General features: G+C 42.0%; 1 protein-coding gene across 4 annotated transcripts in view; it reads right to left on the bottom strand.

Moving 5' to 3' along the window:
- Window positions 1-18,571, bottom strand: part of tox2 (TOX high mobility group box family member 2) — a 110,477-nt gene that overhangs the window by 72,536 nt on the left and 19,370 nt on the right. The gene's annotated exons all lie outside the window — the stretch shown is intronic.

Below are 18,571 nucleotides of genomic sequence, written 5' to 3'. Positions count from 1 at the left end.
ATAGAGTGAGGTTAAGAATTACAGAGAGGCAGAATCAGAAAAGTCTGACAGGTATTTAGGTTATTGTCTCATACTGCGATATTGCTGGAAGGAGGACCGTGTCCTCAATATGACAGCAACTACACACAACAAGGACACGTAAGGACGATCTTCTAACACTGGTCCAAGCATCTATGTCGCATACACAGAGCAGAAATACTGTATTCCCGAAATAAAGGGAATACTAGGACGGCCTTCCCAGTTTATATTATTCCAAATGTCCATTTACCATTAAATAAGGTAGATACACACTTATTGAATCACCTGAGTGAGATATAATTTCTAATGTCCCAATATGAACAACTCACCGTGACGCAGGCATTTTGTTTTTTGAAACCAGGGTAACCATATTTGTAGAAGTGTTGGAAGGAGACTGACTGAGACCTCTGCGACACTGCACACCCACACTTGGGACCTGCACCTATTGACCATACATTACAAAATGAACATCATCGAGAATATATTTTAGCAACCACTGGAGTCGCCCTCTCCTGGTCATTTGAGAGAATACAGGTTTCAAGCACTTCCGCATTGCTTTGGCTTCACTCTCCAGATCCGGAGTCTTCGTCCAACTCGACCAAAACTCTAGTGTGGCAGCAGTTTAATTCTGTACCAAGAAACATTCACCATTTACTTTTCCCAGGTGATGAAAGGTCACAGATAAACATCACTGTAATAAAACACAAACAATACCTAAATGCTGGTCAACTCCATTGCTGGTTCACATTTTGAGCGGGTGCACTATGTTTTCTTTCTTGAGTTAACACTTCAGCGGTAACTCCCGCACCACCCACAGTTTACAAGAAGTGGTTGGATTGTCAATTGTGTAGCTGTCAGTGAACGCCCTATTGCTTCAACTACTGACAGCCCCGTGTGCAAATGACTGCAATCAATGATATGATAATCATCTCACTGTCTCGCCTCTTCTCGGGCATCGATCTCACATTCCACCAGGCCAGTAAATTTGATTTGTGGAAGAAAAAAGAAACCCTGATAAATTTTGTGATGTCACATAGCGAAGGGCAAATCAAATAACACCCTGTCATCAGTGAAATGACAGAGATTGGTCACTTCAGTGACACTGAGGGTCACTTCCATCACAAGAGCTTATGTACAGGAGTGAGTGGGCTGAGGTCATATTTGTTTCAAATATTCAGAGTGATGTCGAGCGATCAGGTTGGAAGCTCTGTCCAGAGTCTGATAAGGCCACTGTTTATTGTCTAACTTCCACTTTCCAACCTGAGGAACCACACACGGTACTTTCCACCTCTTAGTCATTACCTCAACATGTGCGTGTGTGTGTGTGTGTGTGTGTGTGTGTGCGTGTGCGTGTGCGTCTGCATGAGAGCCCTGTGTGTGTGTGTGTGTGATCTTTGGTTTCCATCACAAGTCTTGACCTAATTAAAAAGTTCTGTCGATCCTTGATAACTGACTTGTCAGTCCACACACACACGCACACACTGAGGCACAGACACACACATCAGTCAGTGCACAAATCATTTATTCAATTCTTCAATCTCCTCATCCTCTGTCTATCTCTACATAAGTGATCAGTGATCACATGTCGCATGTAAAAGTCAGCCGGCCCAGACAGGAGGGAGTTAAGTCCCTTATCTCTTCTCCCCAGAAGAAATTCCTACTAGAGGCCTCGCTCTGCTGGTTTCCTGCCTTCTTGCCCAATGCCCTATTTTTACTCATCGGGGCTCTAGAATACCAGGGGCAGCTTTTTCCTTGTCACTAACACATTTCCTGCCATTCTCACTCTGACATTTCTCCCCTCTGCACGCTTTGCTCAAATCGTTCCCCCTCTTTATGGGTCGCAACCTTTCAGCCGGGGCCGTTCATATTCAAATGTACCTGCAGATGCCGGAACCGCTGCAACCTCATCCATCATTTTTAGTTGGCCCTTTTTTTTTGTGGTGTTCACTGGTTTCTAACTTAAGCTTCCACTCTGTGTTAATTTGAGATCTCTCTGCCAGAAACAATCAGGTGCACTCTGTGTTTTTCTGTCAGGCTGACTGAAGACATAGTGTATGACGGCTCAGCCGCAGAACCAGAAGTTGTTTGGTGTTTCAGGCAGCGAATAACGAGAAATAATTGATTTGATTGTAAAAGCATTTTCTGACCCAGAAGCATTGCAAGGACCAGTTTTACTGTAAGCATCTTATTGTGGTGATCAGACTTCTTGTAGCTATGAACCTGAATCTTTTGTTCAAACTGATCTGCATCTTTTCAAAATCTGTAGCAACTGAAGGTTTTTAAATCAAATGAGGAGACAAGGATAACGTCTTTTTTTCTTTTAAAATCAGTGTTGATTGTCTCATTTGTTGACTCACATTTGATAGCTGAATCCTGATTGGAGCGTGTTATTGTCCTGAAGATGACCTGTTAAACGCTAAGTAAGGCCTTGTAACCTCAGCACTTTAATTATTACCCTGGGAGTCAATCTACAGAGAACTATGTTGTGTGTAATCTGTTTTAGGAGCAAAGATCTGCACCAACGGATATCAGGTATTTTATCTGAGTCAGTGGAAACAGGACGATAAATTAAATTATCAGATTTGAACAATTAGACCCAAATGAGATTAATTTAGTTTTTCTCTTGTGGTTTTTACAACAGCATTAATACCAAAGCATTTTTAGCTCCTGCATTTAAAAAATACCAAAGAAATTACTACATTAATGAATATAAAATATATATAAATATGTATAAAATATACTGATTTCAAAGCAAAAAAATGTTTATAATTTAAGTGCGACATAAAAAACAGACTAAAATGTAGTCTGTGAACGTAGACTACAGTTTACACATCATTACACTGTTCACCGGAGTGAAAAAATATTTTTGTAATTACAAGGAGCAACTTTCAAAATACCATTGAGTTCAGCTGTGATAAGCTTTCAAACCTTTAGTGCTGCAACACTGCCTTTTGACAGCTGGAACCAACCCACCGAAGTCACAAATCAAGATCTACATTTTCTAGCCGTTCTCGACTTGACTGAAGCCTTTTACGACCAAACCTGAGTGACAAGGTGAAGTCGAATGTACTACTTCACTCACGCAGAGCGCGAGTCTCCGGTACAGAATGTGCATTTAGAGAATTTGAAGTAAGGGGCCTGAGGAGCGGAATGAATGGCAGTTTAATGAATGCCTGCATGGGGAGATATGATATCAGTGACTGGCTCCTTCAGTGCAGCTTTCATCCTATTCATACAGCGGCTCGGTCTAAATGCAGGTGGATCGATGCTGGTTAAGAACACTGATGGCACATAAAGGCAGCATACTTCACTACTGTGTTTCTCTCTCGCCAAGGTCTGATCACTGCTAGACTATTAATGGAATGCGGCTCTCAGAAGAGAATATCCATCCAGCTACAAGTGAAAAAAGAAAATCCATTGTCTGAATTTTCAAGGCTGCTTTTCTTACAAAATGGTGGCGCTGACATTCTGGATGAAGAGCATTTGGTTTCACGTTTGCCGTAATAAACGGGTTGATATTCATTCTGATGAGTGGGAAGTCCTGAACCCAAGATGGCGCACACCTGTACTTGAATCACATTGTCTATTTCGTCACTTATTTTGTACTTTAAGTGGGCACATTCATGAATATCAATATTATTTCCCACCAGGAGGTAAACGGTATTGAATGGTTGCTAGGCTGCTGGAGGGGAGACTCAGCTGACTGAAAGAGCCATTCTCCATTTTATCTCTCAATCAGTGTGTATTTATGTGTGTGTGCCTCAATGCAATGGTGTGTGTGTGTGTGTGTGTGTGTGTGTGTGTGTGTGTGTGTGTGTGTGTGTGTGTGTGTGTGTGTGTTTATGTGCAAATGTGTGTTTCATTTTGATGAGGGTGCTGCACCACTAGGCCATGTGAGAAAAAGTTCACGTGATGCAGGCAAATACAGCCGCTCTTCTGCAGGATGGAAAGACTGTAATCAAACCATAAATCAGAAATCACTGAACTGCCATCCACCCACCCTCATCTCCCCCTCTCCCCCTCCCCCCATCTCTTTTTGTTACCACCCTCCTACTCGTCTCTGCAGAGCTCCCTGTATAGCATGGTATGTTACATATGGCCGTGCATACACCGCTCTGCGAGGGGTGAATAGCAGATCAATGAAGAATGCTTTTTCCACGTATGTAAAATACCTGAAATCATATACACACATTAGTGAGCTATTCCTCTACTGAGTTTTGGTTTCAGTGCGTGTTGAAGGAGACATATTGTGCTCATATACAGGTTCGTAATTTTAATTTGGGTCGTCACTTGAAAAGGTTTACATGCTTTAATGTTCAGAAAACACATTACTTTCACTTTCCATCGCTGCAGCTCCTCTTTTAGGCCTCTGTCTAAAACACTTGGTTTTAGCTCCTGTCTCTTTAAGGCCCCCCCTCCTGATAAAGCTCAGTCTGCTCTGATTGGCCAGCTGGCAAGCTCTGTTGGGATTGGTCAACTGCTTCTTACGCATGTGGAAAATGTCAGCCTGCGTTCTGGCTTTAGCTTTGTCAGGGGGTGTGTTAGCTACTAGGAGTGAACTTTGCAAATGTAGGTTATTGTGATGTCACATGAGATCATCATGACATCACAATGACGCAGAAGTATTGGCTGGATCCTCTTTAAAACATCTGCTTTCAACTCAATATATATATATATATACACACACATATGAGAATGTGTGTAAATTGTACACACACATATATATATGTACTTATATACACAACACCCCAGAGGAAAGACAAAACTTAAGAAGCCTTTGCCTTTAAAATATCTTCTTTGAGTGATAAAACCATCTCCATCCCCCGAACAAACAACTCTGCAGTCATGGTCGTGCATTTCTTTTTTTTCTTTCTTGACTATTCACTAACACATGCAGCCCATATTTGTCTGGCCATGACTTTCACAGTGAGCCACCTGGTGCGCTGTAATATCAGGAGAACAGTGGGGTCATTGTGAAGGAGCTGTGTGATATCAAGGAGAGTGACCCATTTAGAGCCCTGCTTCAGAGCTGACAAGCCTCTGTTATGTCTGGGACATCTGGAAGGCCGGAGATGCTCACTTCGTTGTACTCTACGCACAAGTCAATCCTTCCCTGCAGAGAAGAAGACATCTGACATGGCCACACGTATTTCACACGCTCACCTATAGGCCCGGGTTCAGGAGGTAGAGCTGTAAAGCAACCGAGATCCTGGGCGAGGATCTGTTATAGCACATAGAGAAATACTGTGTGCGGAGATGTTGTGGTCATCTTGCGGTGATTTCTACAAGGCTGGAATAACAGTGCCGAGCGGCGCTATCTGCTGCAAAGATCAATTGATTGTGGGGAAAAGTTCTGTGTCATTATTTAAACGAGTATTACTTTTTCAGTAGCTGATTCAATCTGGCGATGTTCAAACGGGGGCCCTGCATATTCTGCTAAATGACTGCAGCAGGAGAAACTGACTGCTTGAAGGAGAAGTGAGAAGAGAGGAAATGTTGCCGTTCATGTATCATACACAGCGCTGTCTAAAGCGACTGAGATTTGTCCAACGAAGCTGCGGAGTTGCACATTATATAAACGAATACATGAAGGCAATGTATAATGAGAGGCCGAAATGAGCCGAGGAAAGAACAGTGAACAAAGCCCCCAGGGGAAAGGAAATTATTCAGAATAGACGAGGACACAATTCATAATAATATTGGGGATGGAAACTTTTTTTTCTTCTCTCATTATTTAAAACTCGTGCTTTAAATGTGAAACCAGAACTAAGCTACATGTGTTGAGTGGCTTACTTCAGCAGCGAGATACGGATTTTAAAGCATTGGTTATTTTTACACTCAAGTCAAAGCCTCGCTTTTAGATTATGGCCCAGGGGTGAGATTGCTGAGATGATATATAAACAAAATACAAGCTAATGTAATATATGTACATATAGAAGCTCACATATAAACCCATGTGCACTGTATAGTTATTACACTGCAACAGCAAAGACTCAATCTACAACAATCCCACTGTCATTTCATTCCTTGTGGCCCAAACAATAATTCTGTATCACAAGCTAATTCATTTCTGTGCAGAGACACATTTGGCTGCAAAGATTGAATCATTGGGCCTTGTTTCATTTTCCATGTAATTAAATCAGCTTCTGATGAGAAAAAAAAACATGTAAGCTGGCATACATTTAGGGAAAATTAGCATTTTTAATCACAGTACATTACTTTAATAACTCAATAAATCTGTGGCAGCTGGAGCATCTGAGAGTGTTGTCACAGCCACTTAGTTCTGCATTTGCTACTAATACAGGCTGATGAGAATCCGCCTGAGAGGGAGAACGAAACGTGTTGGAGGGAGGAGAGAAAGGAAATGAAACGGAGGGGGACGAGGAGGACGAGAATCCGGAGGAGAGGGAAACAAAAGCGTGGCAGGTGAGAGACAGGGGGTGAGCTCTGGCACAGAGGGGGCTTGATCCACACTTGTCTCAACTCCTTTGGTTATTAACCGTTAATCCCCAATTAGCACATCTGTCACCTCGGTGTTGTACATGAGACTTGCTTACCCCTCATGCTGCTTTGTTGCTTGGGTTTGTTTGTGCAGCTTAGCGATAGTAGTTGCCAAATGCAATAAACAAGCCCGAACGACCACAGAAAATCACATTGAATTGTAAAGGGACGTCACGAACCAGGATTCCTCTGAACGAGTGCCATAGCAACAAGTCGTCCAATCCGAAGGACCATTTACTGTCGCCGGTTTCACGTTCAACGTAGGTACGATGCAGCTGCATCTTGATAGCCCTGGTGGCTCACTGCAAAATAGACCATTTTCAGGTAAGTTTGCTTTTAATTAGTTTTTGGATTGTATAAAAACAGGGTGTGACATCTACCTGACCCGCGATTGGTGGAGCGTGCATATTGGCAGGACATCGATAACGCAGCACCACACCACAATCACTAAAGTGCAGTCTGACTCCAAATGATGTTATCGCCTTAGGGTGGCAGTGTTCGAATCCGGGATATTTTTGCCTCATTTCTGGATAGCGGAAGAAAACAGAGATGCGTCGTCAAATCTGTATATGTTGCATTCCCTGCGCTGTAGCCTGATGGGCATGTTCCTTAGACATGCATGTTTCAGCAATGCAGACGACAGAAACTGTCCTGTCCATGTCATTCAGTGGCCGGACAGGCACTTCATCTGCTGGGGCATCCTCTGTGTTTTTCTGCGTTGCTGTAATTTGAGTAACAGTAACTTGTTCAAAGTTTATTAGCTCCAACATGATCCACTCAGTTTCAGCCACGGTTGTTTGAAGGCTCTGTGGTGATCCTACGCAGATCTATAAACCAGGCTTTATAGGAGCCCTTGTCGTCATGGTAACAATATATGCACACAGGGATAAGTTTATGGAGCGGTTATGGTTTGGTTTAGCTACAACAACAACTTGTCCTTACAGTACACAACCAGGCCTCATCAAAGTGAGCAGAAGTGTCGCTGGAAGGCATTAGTTCATCTCTGTGTTTTAGCATCTCACTGCTCCTTTGCCAAAAAGGCACCTTTTAAAACAACACCTCAAAACGTGTTCAGACATCAAACGAGGAGACGTCTCCTGCAGGACAGAACTGGTCACATGTTCTGGTCCTGATACTTGCTGCTCATACAAAGATAAAAGTTCACTCACATGAAAAACAGGGAGAAAAAAAGTAACAACTGCAACTTGTGAGCAGAATTTCAGGTGAAAACTCAGACATTCAATCAACACAGATACTGGTAAAAGAAAATCCTCATATTTGACTTGAAAATCTTTTTTTTTACTTTTATTTAACTATAACCGTTCCATGAAGCTCATACTGTCCTGCTGCATTCTTTAGTTGTGGGAAAGTGAATGTGAGCAGGTGCATGAGCCCAAAGGAAAGAGAGAGCTGGTGTCATGTCAGCACGTGCACGCTCGCGGAAGAGGACTCTGTGAATGTGTCTATGTTGATATGTGCTTCTCTATATTGATTCTGTCTTTTTTTGCTTTTTCTGTTTTTTCCCCGTAAGTTTGCAAAATTGTTCTACTTGCCTCTTTCCTTCCTTCTGTTTTTCTTTCTTTCTCTGTGCCAGATAAGGCTTTATCTCTCCATCTCCTCTTCCTCTCCGTCAGTTGTTTGTGTGCTCGTTTCTTGCACAGGTTCAGAGCTGCAATAGTTGAAACTTTAACATCATTTAACAGCCTAGCACTGTATCCTTAGGTCTGGGTTCATACACACACACACACACACACACACAATTACTCACATCTTTTCACAGCAACATACAGTATCTGGCGAGGCATGCATGCAAGACAACATTAAATAAAATCCTACGCATTCGATATAGGCAGGAGAGGCACATGAAAGCTTCATGGCACACAATCAATGCCCTGAAGGTGTATTGGCATGCATCTGTGCCCGTTCGCTCTATCTGTGCAGTTCCATTGGGGAGACAGAGGAGCCTTGTTTCCACTGATACACAGCTTTTTGATTCACTTAGCAGGCTTTGTCATGTGCATGTTGGATTAAGCCTCTGATGAAAAATCAAGCGTGCAGCGTGCATGCTACAGCACCCACAAATCTGCAAACAGCCATTCGCACAATAGACCCCCATTAATTAGCTCATCATCTCGGCCCCTCTGCGCCTCATCTTCGTGAATCTGGTTTCAAAGTGCACTTTCCACATGTGTCACGCGGGTAAGGATGGTATTGCGGCGTCGGACAGGCGAATATATTCCCATGTGCTCTCTGGGGACGAGCGGAGACACAAGGCACTTGTAGTTTCTTCTGTCCAACGTTTCGCTTACACTAAAACTGCACGCGGAGAGGCTAAGTTGATTTGACAGGGCACGTACAAGAAAAAGCTATTATGACGCCACGCCAGGCTGATTTTGTAAGAACTACTCGACTGGACAGTTCGATCCATTTGCAGATTAGCCAGCAGTGGATCAGAAGCAGCTGAGTTTTTATAACACTCCACAACAAATACCCAACAACCTAACAGCTCATATTTATGGCTCTGAATTTATCATCTCTCTCTCTCTCTCTCTCTCTCTCTCTCTCTCTCTTTCTCTCTCTCTCTCTCATAGTATAGTCGCTAGGGGACGTTTTTACTGGTCAGTTGTTATTCAGCCAAAGAAATACTTGAAGAGAAACCATGAAAGTTTACTTGAATGTGCAATATCTTGTGTAAAATCTGAAACAAAAGAGGAAACTGCATTTCTCCTCTTTATTGTGGTTCGTACTGATCCGAGGTCATGGGCAACTTTGCATTAGAGACAAAACATCCAAATGTCAATTAGTGTTGGGTTGAACACAGCTGAAAGGAAGGAAGTGGTAGGATTCATACTAGAGCCCCACTGATATATCGGAAATTGGCCAATATCAGCATTTTACAGAGAAATCAGTAACGGTAAGATTTGACAACTTTTTTTTTATGACAGCATTTATGTGCACATTTTACATCAGAAGATATGTTCTACACATTTCTTTGAGTTTTCTTTTCAGTTATTTCCGTCGTCCGGGAGGTTGTTTTTTTTTTGGTTTGTTATTTTGCAGGAAAATTTAAATGGTAACCAATTTCATTTTGGTTCGGATCTGGATCAAGGGGTCGATACAGGATTCTTTTTCTATATGTTTAACATTATGGGACAGTGCGCTTTTCAAAATTTTCATAGATTTCCCAAGATTGGTTCATGAATCTTGATGATAAAAAATCAGGCATATTAAGGAGACCTATATTTATGAGTGTGTGTGATTTGGTTCGAATAAAAATCTGGATCTAGTGAGTTTAAATGTGGTTCCATAAAGAGACTGTAAAGGTATGTGCCATTCTAGTTTATAATAAAGTTTATGGTCAAACTGTAAAATATCAAGCCTCAATTACATTTCTTTATCATTAGGTTTTAATAACGACATTTTATTGCCAATTATTTTCAAATATATATGTCAGCCGTTATATCTGTGCCATAATTTTTTTACTCCCTATCAGCCCCCAAAAACTCTTTATGATCCACACTTTTATTCATATACTGTCTGTCAGGCATTATGGATTATGATAAATGTCTTTATTGCAGCGTTAACTTTTGTTTAAGTCCTTGAGCAGTTTTCTCAATCAAAGAACAGATGTCTGATGTGAACTAGGACTATATCATTTCAGCGCTGCAGACTCAGTGCCTCTTAAAATTCTCTGAGTATATGTGAGAACATTTGCAGACCACCACAGATTTATACCTTTGCCATATACAGTGCAATTCCTCAGTGTGCATACTTTCCGCACCAGCCTCTATACTTTCACCCTCTGATGTTATTTTTTTCCTCACATATAATTCAGTCAGTCATTATTTTCAAATTAGAACAGTGAAGTCTGTTACATGTCTCATTGTGGGTTGGTAGCTTTGTGGGGAGGCAGAGGAGCTGCTGAGGGATTCACACACTGCCTGGTTTCATATGTAGACTGGGCCCAACAACCGAGGTTTACATGCGACTATATATACACATCATCACAAAGTCTGCATAGTGCTTTCTGATACGGCACGGCCGGTGTAATGGCAGAGAAGCCAATTTACAGTTTATAACTCAACCACACATCAATAATAGGAAAAAAAATAGATTACAGTAAATCCATGGTTCAAAAGCTGCATACCTTTGAAATGTCAAAGGGGAAACCACAGCGGATAACTCATCTCAAAACTCATTTCAACTGCACAATGCAAGCTGTATTACAAATATTCAACAGCCTCCTGTTCCCTGCAGGTATTTTTCAGCAAACCCTTCTATACATTTTCATTTGAGATGAGAAGAGAGGAATGTGTGTTTTTTTTTCAACAGGCAAGCGGCCAAACCAATTTAATTACATTCCAAATGGGCACAATCTCCACACAGCAACCAGCCCGTGTTTTATTTCTCAAACTTCAACAACCTTCTTGACTTTCTCGGAGTAATTGAAATCTTCCACTCCCCCACCCGCGTCATTATGCGGCGTGGCAAAAAGTATAACAAACTTAAACCGAGAGGAACAAGGAGATCTGGCTCCAGAGAACGAGCCGCAATAGTCGATTTGTAACTTCATCAGCGAGTCTTGATACAGTGTCTGAAGTCAATTAAAAGAATATTAGTTGGTGTACACCGAGTGGGAGCTGACGCCTTTCTCTCGCCTGGCGATTACCCGTGGCTGGTGTCAGCAGAATCCTGTCAGAGTCTGATGAGAGGTCACAACTTTTCATTTTGGATTTGTTCTCGCAGCCTCCAGCTGTGTCCAAAAAACACAACAACAAACAAACAGAAACAATTCTTTTGATGTGTAAAAAAAATGCATGTGATTCGTGGACGAACGTGAAAACGCTTCTGCATCAGAAAGATATCGAGCTTTGCAGAGCGACTGTCTGCCGCGCCAAGAGGTAATGTTTCAGTACAAATAAGCAGAATTGCAGTAATTAAGAACGCTGCTCCAGATAACACGACAATTTGGATAGGAAAAAAAAGATGTTTTCCATTTTTAAAACGTTTCTGATGGTTACGCTGAACTGTTCATTACACGGATAGCAAATATTTCCAATTAATGTTTCACTCCATGATATAAAACATCAAAAGACCTTTAAAAGCGCTTACTGGCAAATCCTTTAAAGTCTCAGGCTTTTTTTTTTTTTTTTTTTTACTGCGAAGACAAACTATAATCTCAGAGAGGTCCTCCCTTCTACCCGGTGGGTAATTATGGGATGGCAGGCAAATAAATCATCAAATCCAGACTGGCAGGAGTGTGGACGCCTCCGTACAACCCAGAGTAAGGTCTTGAGGTGACCAAAGCACCATTCGGTATCAGTCATATATTTCTATGTTTGTTTCCGGAAGTGCTAATAACTGACTGTGATCTTCAAAGACTTCAGAAATCCCTTGAAAGCTTAAATTCCTATGTGGACAAAGTAAAAAAGAAAAATAAATACATGTAAAGCGTTAAAATGTGAATCTATTAACTTTTAATTATCCCATATTTTCGGTACACACATCTGCACCTCTCTCCCTCTCTCTGTCGCTGAACCTGTCTGAGAGCAGCCACATGCCAGTGCCTTTGTGTCAAAGATTAAGTGAAACCAGGAGGGCCAGCAATGCTGTGTTTGCACAGTGAACACACACACTCGGTTTCAGCTGCACCAACACATCACATACCGATCAACACACTGAGAGCTAGAACAGAGCAGGAGCAGCTTACTGGAGAGCCACGATTCATAAAGAGAGTTGTTAGGGAATTTAAAAAATCAAGTGTAATATCAAGCTCCTGAAGTGTTGTTCTGCATATGTGTGTGTGTAGATAAAAAGAAAATAACAAAGCAAACAAGGCCAAATCAGTGAAGAAGAAGATTGTGATTCCATCTATTGCTGTTCCTCATTGAAAATGACTATCAACATGCAGAGAAGAAAAAATTCCTGGAAAGTAAAATATTACGAACAAAGCCCAAAAGTAACAGAGGTGGTTTACTAGACTGAGGCTAAAAGGGGCCTGGGGGCACTGTGGGTTTGTGGTGATAGGGAGGGGAGTCGCACACATACTTGGCTCAGAGAGGCACACAGACAAACGGCACATGGCAGAGGACCAGTCGTCAGTGGCCTCACCGACCAGCTCACTCACTTCCTCTGACGGGACTCTAACATGATCTATTGACAAAACCGCTGTCGATCACAGGAGGCGAGTTGAAAAAGTTCAGATTTAGTTTAGGTACGTTTGTAATGTTTATATTATTAATGATCAATGAGATTCTAACTATTTCTTACAGGAGTTTATGTTTATGGCTGTTTTCAGGATTACGCAAAAACAACTGAATATCCACAAAACTCGGTGGAAGGAAGGGACGTGGGCCAAGAAAGAAGATTTTTTTTTTTTTGCTTTTACTTTATACAACATTGAGAGGCCATTTTCTTGACATCTTTACAAATTCCCCAGGAAATAATACATGGATCTTGATTCTTTTTTTAAATCTGGCATATCATGGGACTGATTTTTATATGTGTAATTATGTGCGGCCTGATTTCATGTGGGGATTTTTGCACGCTGGTTCAGGGATGCAACTACCTGTTATTTTTTGTTATATATTGATCTGTTCATAATTCATTTTCAAGAAATAGTGAGAGATCCCATCATGATGTCAGTGTAGTTTTGTCCAATCAACACCAAGTTGCAAGAGTATTCACTTTACAGGAGCTTGGGACAGTTAACTGACTGATATTCAAAGCTGTTTCCTCGTAAATTTCCAATAGATTTCTTTTCAACACTGCTCATCTCAGTGTTGTTAAATCAGTGTGACGACATTAATTGAGAATGCCATTCTAGTGTGTTTGTTATTTATTGAGTTGGTTTGTAAAGCCACTGTGACGATTACAGAAGGAAGCAACGAGATGCATGAAAAAAAAATTATCTCTCTGATCAATCTAGTCGACCACAAATCTTTCTAGAGCTGAGACTGTATTCACACTTGCTGCTTATTGAAAGTGTTGAATGTTTGCATCAGGTTAACTCGGATACATATTCTGTTCATACAGTAAACTCCACGGCAGTGGACTCAGGCTGTCGCTGCACAACAACCCCCCCAGCATTTCTGTGGTCTGCATGCTCACGTGTTTATTTACGCTGAGCGAGTGTGGACATGCTTGAATCTGCATGCGTGCATATGCGTGTCTACCTGTGAGAGAGTGTATGTCTCTGGGTGTGTGTACTTAGTGGGCCCGCTGGTCTGTGAGTGTGGACCTGAACCAGTCATCTCCAGTTCTATTTGCACAGGACATGCCTCAGGAAGCTAAGACAACTGTTCGTGTTTGCCCAGGCTTGCGAACCTCTCTTAATACAACCAACAGCTGCATTCTTCGACAGCGCAGACACTGTATTTATCAGTGTTTTTATACATTCAGCATTTGGAGTCGCCCTTTAAGAGACGTTTTCAGTTTAAAAGGCATCAACTCGACGCCTGCTGTCCACACATCTCTGGAGTTTTATTTTGGAAACGTTACTTGCCCCGTTTAAGTTTGCAAACTGTGGAGCAGTGTTCTAGTGTTGACGGACAGAAATGGAGCTGTTTGGAAAAAGTGACTACTCCAACAACCGCTTATTGATTGGGTTAACATAACCTTTGCTGATTCGTCAGGCTCCTATCACATGACCCCCTTCCGTAAGAAAACAACCGGCATTAGCTCCTGCCACCATTGTAGAACGCAATATGGATAATAGATTACAAGCGTTGCTGATCCTGTTGTCTTTGCTAAAGGCTGTTAATTTATGCATATTACAATGATGCAACTGCTGACATGAGTAGGACATAAGCTATTATTCAACATGCACATGGTTTCCTGTTATACCAGTACATGCATACCTAGTGTACGTGAGTGGTTACTTTTTCAGGCTTGTTATTATGGACAGGGATTAAAACTGATACAGAGTCAAGATGTTTGTTTGGACGTAGACAGTTTTATTTTGAAAATGTTTTAAAATGAAAAGGTAGTATTATGGATGTAGCCCAAATAGCCCATGAGCCATGTTGCAGCTCTGACAGGCAAATTCCCTGTGCTTCTTATATAATGTAAGACTTTATTACCTGTTCCTGAATCAGCTGTCAGTCGGCTAATCAAAACACACTTCTTTGAACAGGGAGCGCGATCCTGTCTCCCACAAAAACCTGTTGATGAATCGTTCATTTTGATGGGCAATTTGACCGGCGAGAAACACTGTCCCTCCCAATGCTGTGACACCCACAACAGATGTGATCATTCAAGTCCACAAGCTGTCAAAACGTCCACACTCCAAACTGTCAAGGTGCCTCAAAATTGCCCTCACCCCCCTCTCCTTCACTCCCTCCTCTGTCCTTAGTGTTTCATTTCCTGTGTAAAGACTAAACGGCAGCCTCGCACCGTTTCACGAAGAGCCTGTGCTGAAAAAAAAACCCATGATAGTACCAAAACATAGGCTGTAATATGCGGTTCCCAGAGAGACGGAATGAAAAACAAATTGTTGGATGAACTGCAAGATTGTTGCAGAGTGGTGAGTGTGAAAGTGAGAGATGATGAGCTCCGTCTGTGCTTTATTTGAAATGTTGATACGGTTTTCTCATACAATGATTACGCTAATTTACGTACCAAAGCCTGCTTTACACAAATCTGCCAAGGCCAATAACTACGCTCATAATCTCGAGAAGAATCACTTTGTGGTCTATTTGTTTATGAATGAAATGAAGCAATTATCCTAATGAGGATCAGCTTTCCCCACGTTTGCTTGGAGAACACAACAAAATGTTTTGTCTTCGCTGGATGCACGTTGGCGTGCGGAAACCTTAATCATAAAACATCAGGAACAACAAAAATGTTAGTTTTTTGTAATTGAGGCCACGCGGTTCACAGTGGGGATACTGAAGCTGTTGTTGCCACGCACTTCCTGACCTTCAGTCTGAACCACATGCATGTGGATGATGCTAAATGTCGGCAACAACAATAAGTTTACTTGTGCCCTCTGTGAACCAAAGATATAAAGTTGCATAACAGAAGGTCACAGCAGTCTAGATGCTTGTATTGACTGTGGCTTAAAACCGAGCCAACAACAGTGAGATATTGTCTTTCTGTTGATCTTCTTTATCATACTTTTTCTTTTCCTTTGTTTGGTTTATTGACAGCTGGCAACCAACGTCAAGGTGCATTACCACCCAAACCACTATGTGTGTAGAGTAGAGTTAAGCATTTTTCTGTGTTCTATTTTCTGCCATCTACTTATCTCTACTGAAGCATGTTATACGGTATTGTTTTTAGTCTAAGGAGAAAAATCAAAGCCACATTTTGCAGATATCAAAGGAAAATATTACTGGACCGGTTGTGTTTTTTCATATTGTTGCGCTGATAGAAAGAAAATTATTGTGCATTTAAAATGCTACTGTAGCACATTGGAATACAGTTTCCCCTTCTCATCAGCAGGCAGAGTAGAGGACAGAAATGGTTAAATAAATCACATGAAGCAGATGCCTCCCTCTCTCTCTCCCTAACACACACACTCATGCACATGCACGCACATAAACACACATTCTTTAGTGAAATCCATCAATCAGCATTTCATGCAGTTTGGGCCTGAACCACACCAAATGCACTAAAACAATAAACGTCTGTCTTTCAAGTCGCTATCTGGACTGGAACACATCTGGTGGCAAGGCTCATTTTGGTTTCCACATCGTTGAATGACATTACGGTCTCAATGGCGATCTGAAAAATAAAGTACCCCCAAAAATGTCTCTCCATTTTCCCTCTATCTAAACCACCTCTCCCTCTCTCTCTCTGTTTCTGCCTTTCTTTCTTTCACCCTCTCTTTACACACAAACCAAATCAACTTCCCCCTCCCCGCACAAACCAGCTAACCTCTCGAAATGCTATTCCACCACCCCATCCCCCAACCAATCAAGAACTGAATATAAAACAGCACAAGGAAACTGGGCTGAAGAGGGAGGCATTGTAGGAGGAGGAGGAGGTGGGGAGGCAGAGACAGTCGAACAGGGAGAGAGAGACAGACATGCAGGGAAAGCGACTGGTACCAGTGGCCTCCTGAGGTGAAGACAAGCTCACATCTGGGCACATCGGGCACCTTTACAACAAGTGCAGGGGTTGAAACACACAGGCATCATCCAGCTGAGGAGCCGGGGTCGAGGCTGACTGTAGTATTTGGGTTTCAAGGGGCAGCGACGATAATTAGGGTTAATGTGATTTAATGAGGGGCACGGGCTGGGGCCAGAGCTGGGCTGCTTCGATTTGCGATTCAACGTCAGAGTGGGAATTACTCTGACGTGTCCTGATGCAGCCGCCCGTCACGTCACGTTAGTTTGCCATGTGTGTCAGCGAGCCTGAAATCCTTCTATCTGTCTCACCCTAAAAGCATTTCTCAAAATGAAATGACTTAACTGGCTGATAGATCACAGCATAAAAGCTCCATAGGAATTATTTGGATAGGAGCGCTATATCACAAAAGTGTATCGGAAAGAATTTTTAAAAAATGCACTGTCATGACTGAATCCTCTGCCGTTAACACAATCAATCATGGACATAAATAGCCAGTTTCTATGGACCTAAGTGATTAAGTAGCTAACCAGGCAGGATAAACCATACTATCTATTTTCAGCCATACATGACTTATGACCCTCTTAACACCTCTAGTAGCTCTGCGTCACGTCTGGTGTGTTATAAAGTACAGAGCGGAGAAACGGGGGAGCTGCAGACTCTGGTCGAGGCTTTGTCACCTTCACTATCCTGTCAGTTAAACTGAAGTCAATGGTGTTAAATCCCTGTTATGGACTGAACTGTATCCATTCACCTGTTCTCTGAACCCCCCCGATACCTCATGTAAGTGTAGCTGCTGAGTAGAAATGATGCTATCATTGATGTGGTGGTGCCAGGTCTACAACATTATCTAGATAAACAAAACATAAGGACATTCTGCATGTAGCTGCACATATAAATCTGATTCAGTTGAAAAATGCTCTGAATGTAGCCGTCGTTTCCTTTTTCCTTGGTTTTAAATCAAAAAGCTAAACCTTCATAAATAGTGCAGTTTTCTCCTACTGTACTGGTCTATGCACGGAGCACAATCTAAGCGGCACTGCACAGAGAATAACACTGTAGCTACTTATCATTAACTCAAAGACACAATCAGCCCCAGGCGGTCCGGCTTCCCTCCATAACCTTTTGACATTGCTGCTGGGAAGGTAAATGAGAGAAGAAGTTCAACACAGAGAGGGGGAGATGTGGGGGAGACATAAAGGCTTGATTATGAATCGTGCCAGGAAGTGGTTAGACCAAAAGAAAAAGATAACGTCACAAAGTCGACTGTGTTAATGATTTTTCTTTTAAAAATACAGAAAATAATGTTCACTCCTCGACCCCTCATTGCGTTATCTATTACTTGCTCTGAGTTAAATGACCGTAGCAGCATTAGTACAATAAACTCGCCACTTTTGAGTATTCCCAGTCCATGCAGCTTTACACTGCGTTTTTCCCCTCTGCCAGTGCACTTGTGTCATGCATGGGTTAACATTTTCCCAGTGAGAACGTTTGGGATATTGCAACTCGGACTGGCCAGTCAGCAGAATGTTATGAATGGGCACAATGAAAAACCCCAAGTCCACGCTGTCGACCCAAGAATGCTTGCCTCCATGTAATTAACTTCTCTGTGTGTACAGAATGAGGCACTGCTGGAATAACTCTTCTTTTTTGCTGTTTCTATTACGGTCATGTTTTGAGGAGAGGGAGAGAGAAAAAAAACACATTCTGAGAATTCAACATGGGGAATATTTCCGTCCGTCCATACTTTGAAGTGTCCCGTGACTAATGTAGTGATTTAGATAGAGGTGAAAATGGAACGGACCACTTGAAAAGAGGAGGGGTGCATCATCTTCAAAACCTGCTCTTTACATGGAAAAATGTCTGCTGCAACATTCACTCATATAGAGACATACAATAGGGCAATACAGAGTGTAACAGGAAAATGGGGATCATTATATAAGTGAGGGTTATGCTGACTAACATACTTGAAGGTATGTTA

The sequence above is a fragment of the Paralichthys olivaceus genome, chromosome 2 (genome assembly GCF_024713975.1).
Source record: "Paralichthys olivaceus isolate ysfri-2021 chromosome 2, ASM2471397v2, whole genome shotgun sequence".
Taxonomy (NCBI): domain Eukaryota; kingdom Metazoa; phylum Chordata; class Actinopteri; order Pleuronectiformes; family Paralichthyidae; genus Paralichthys; species Paralichthys olivaceus.
The sequence above is the reverse complement of the archived record's forward strand: the minus strand, read 5'-3'. Positions and strand labels throughout refer to the sequence as shown.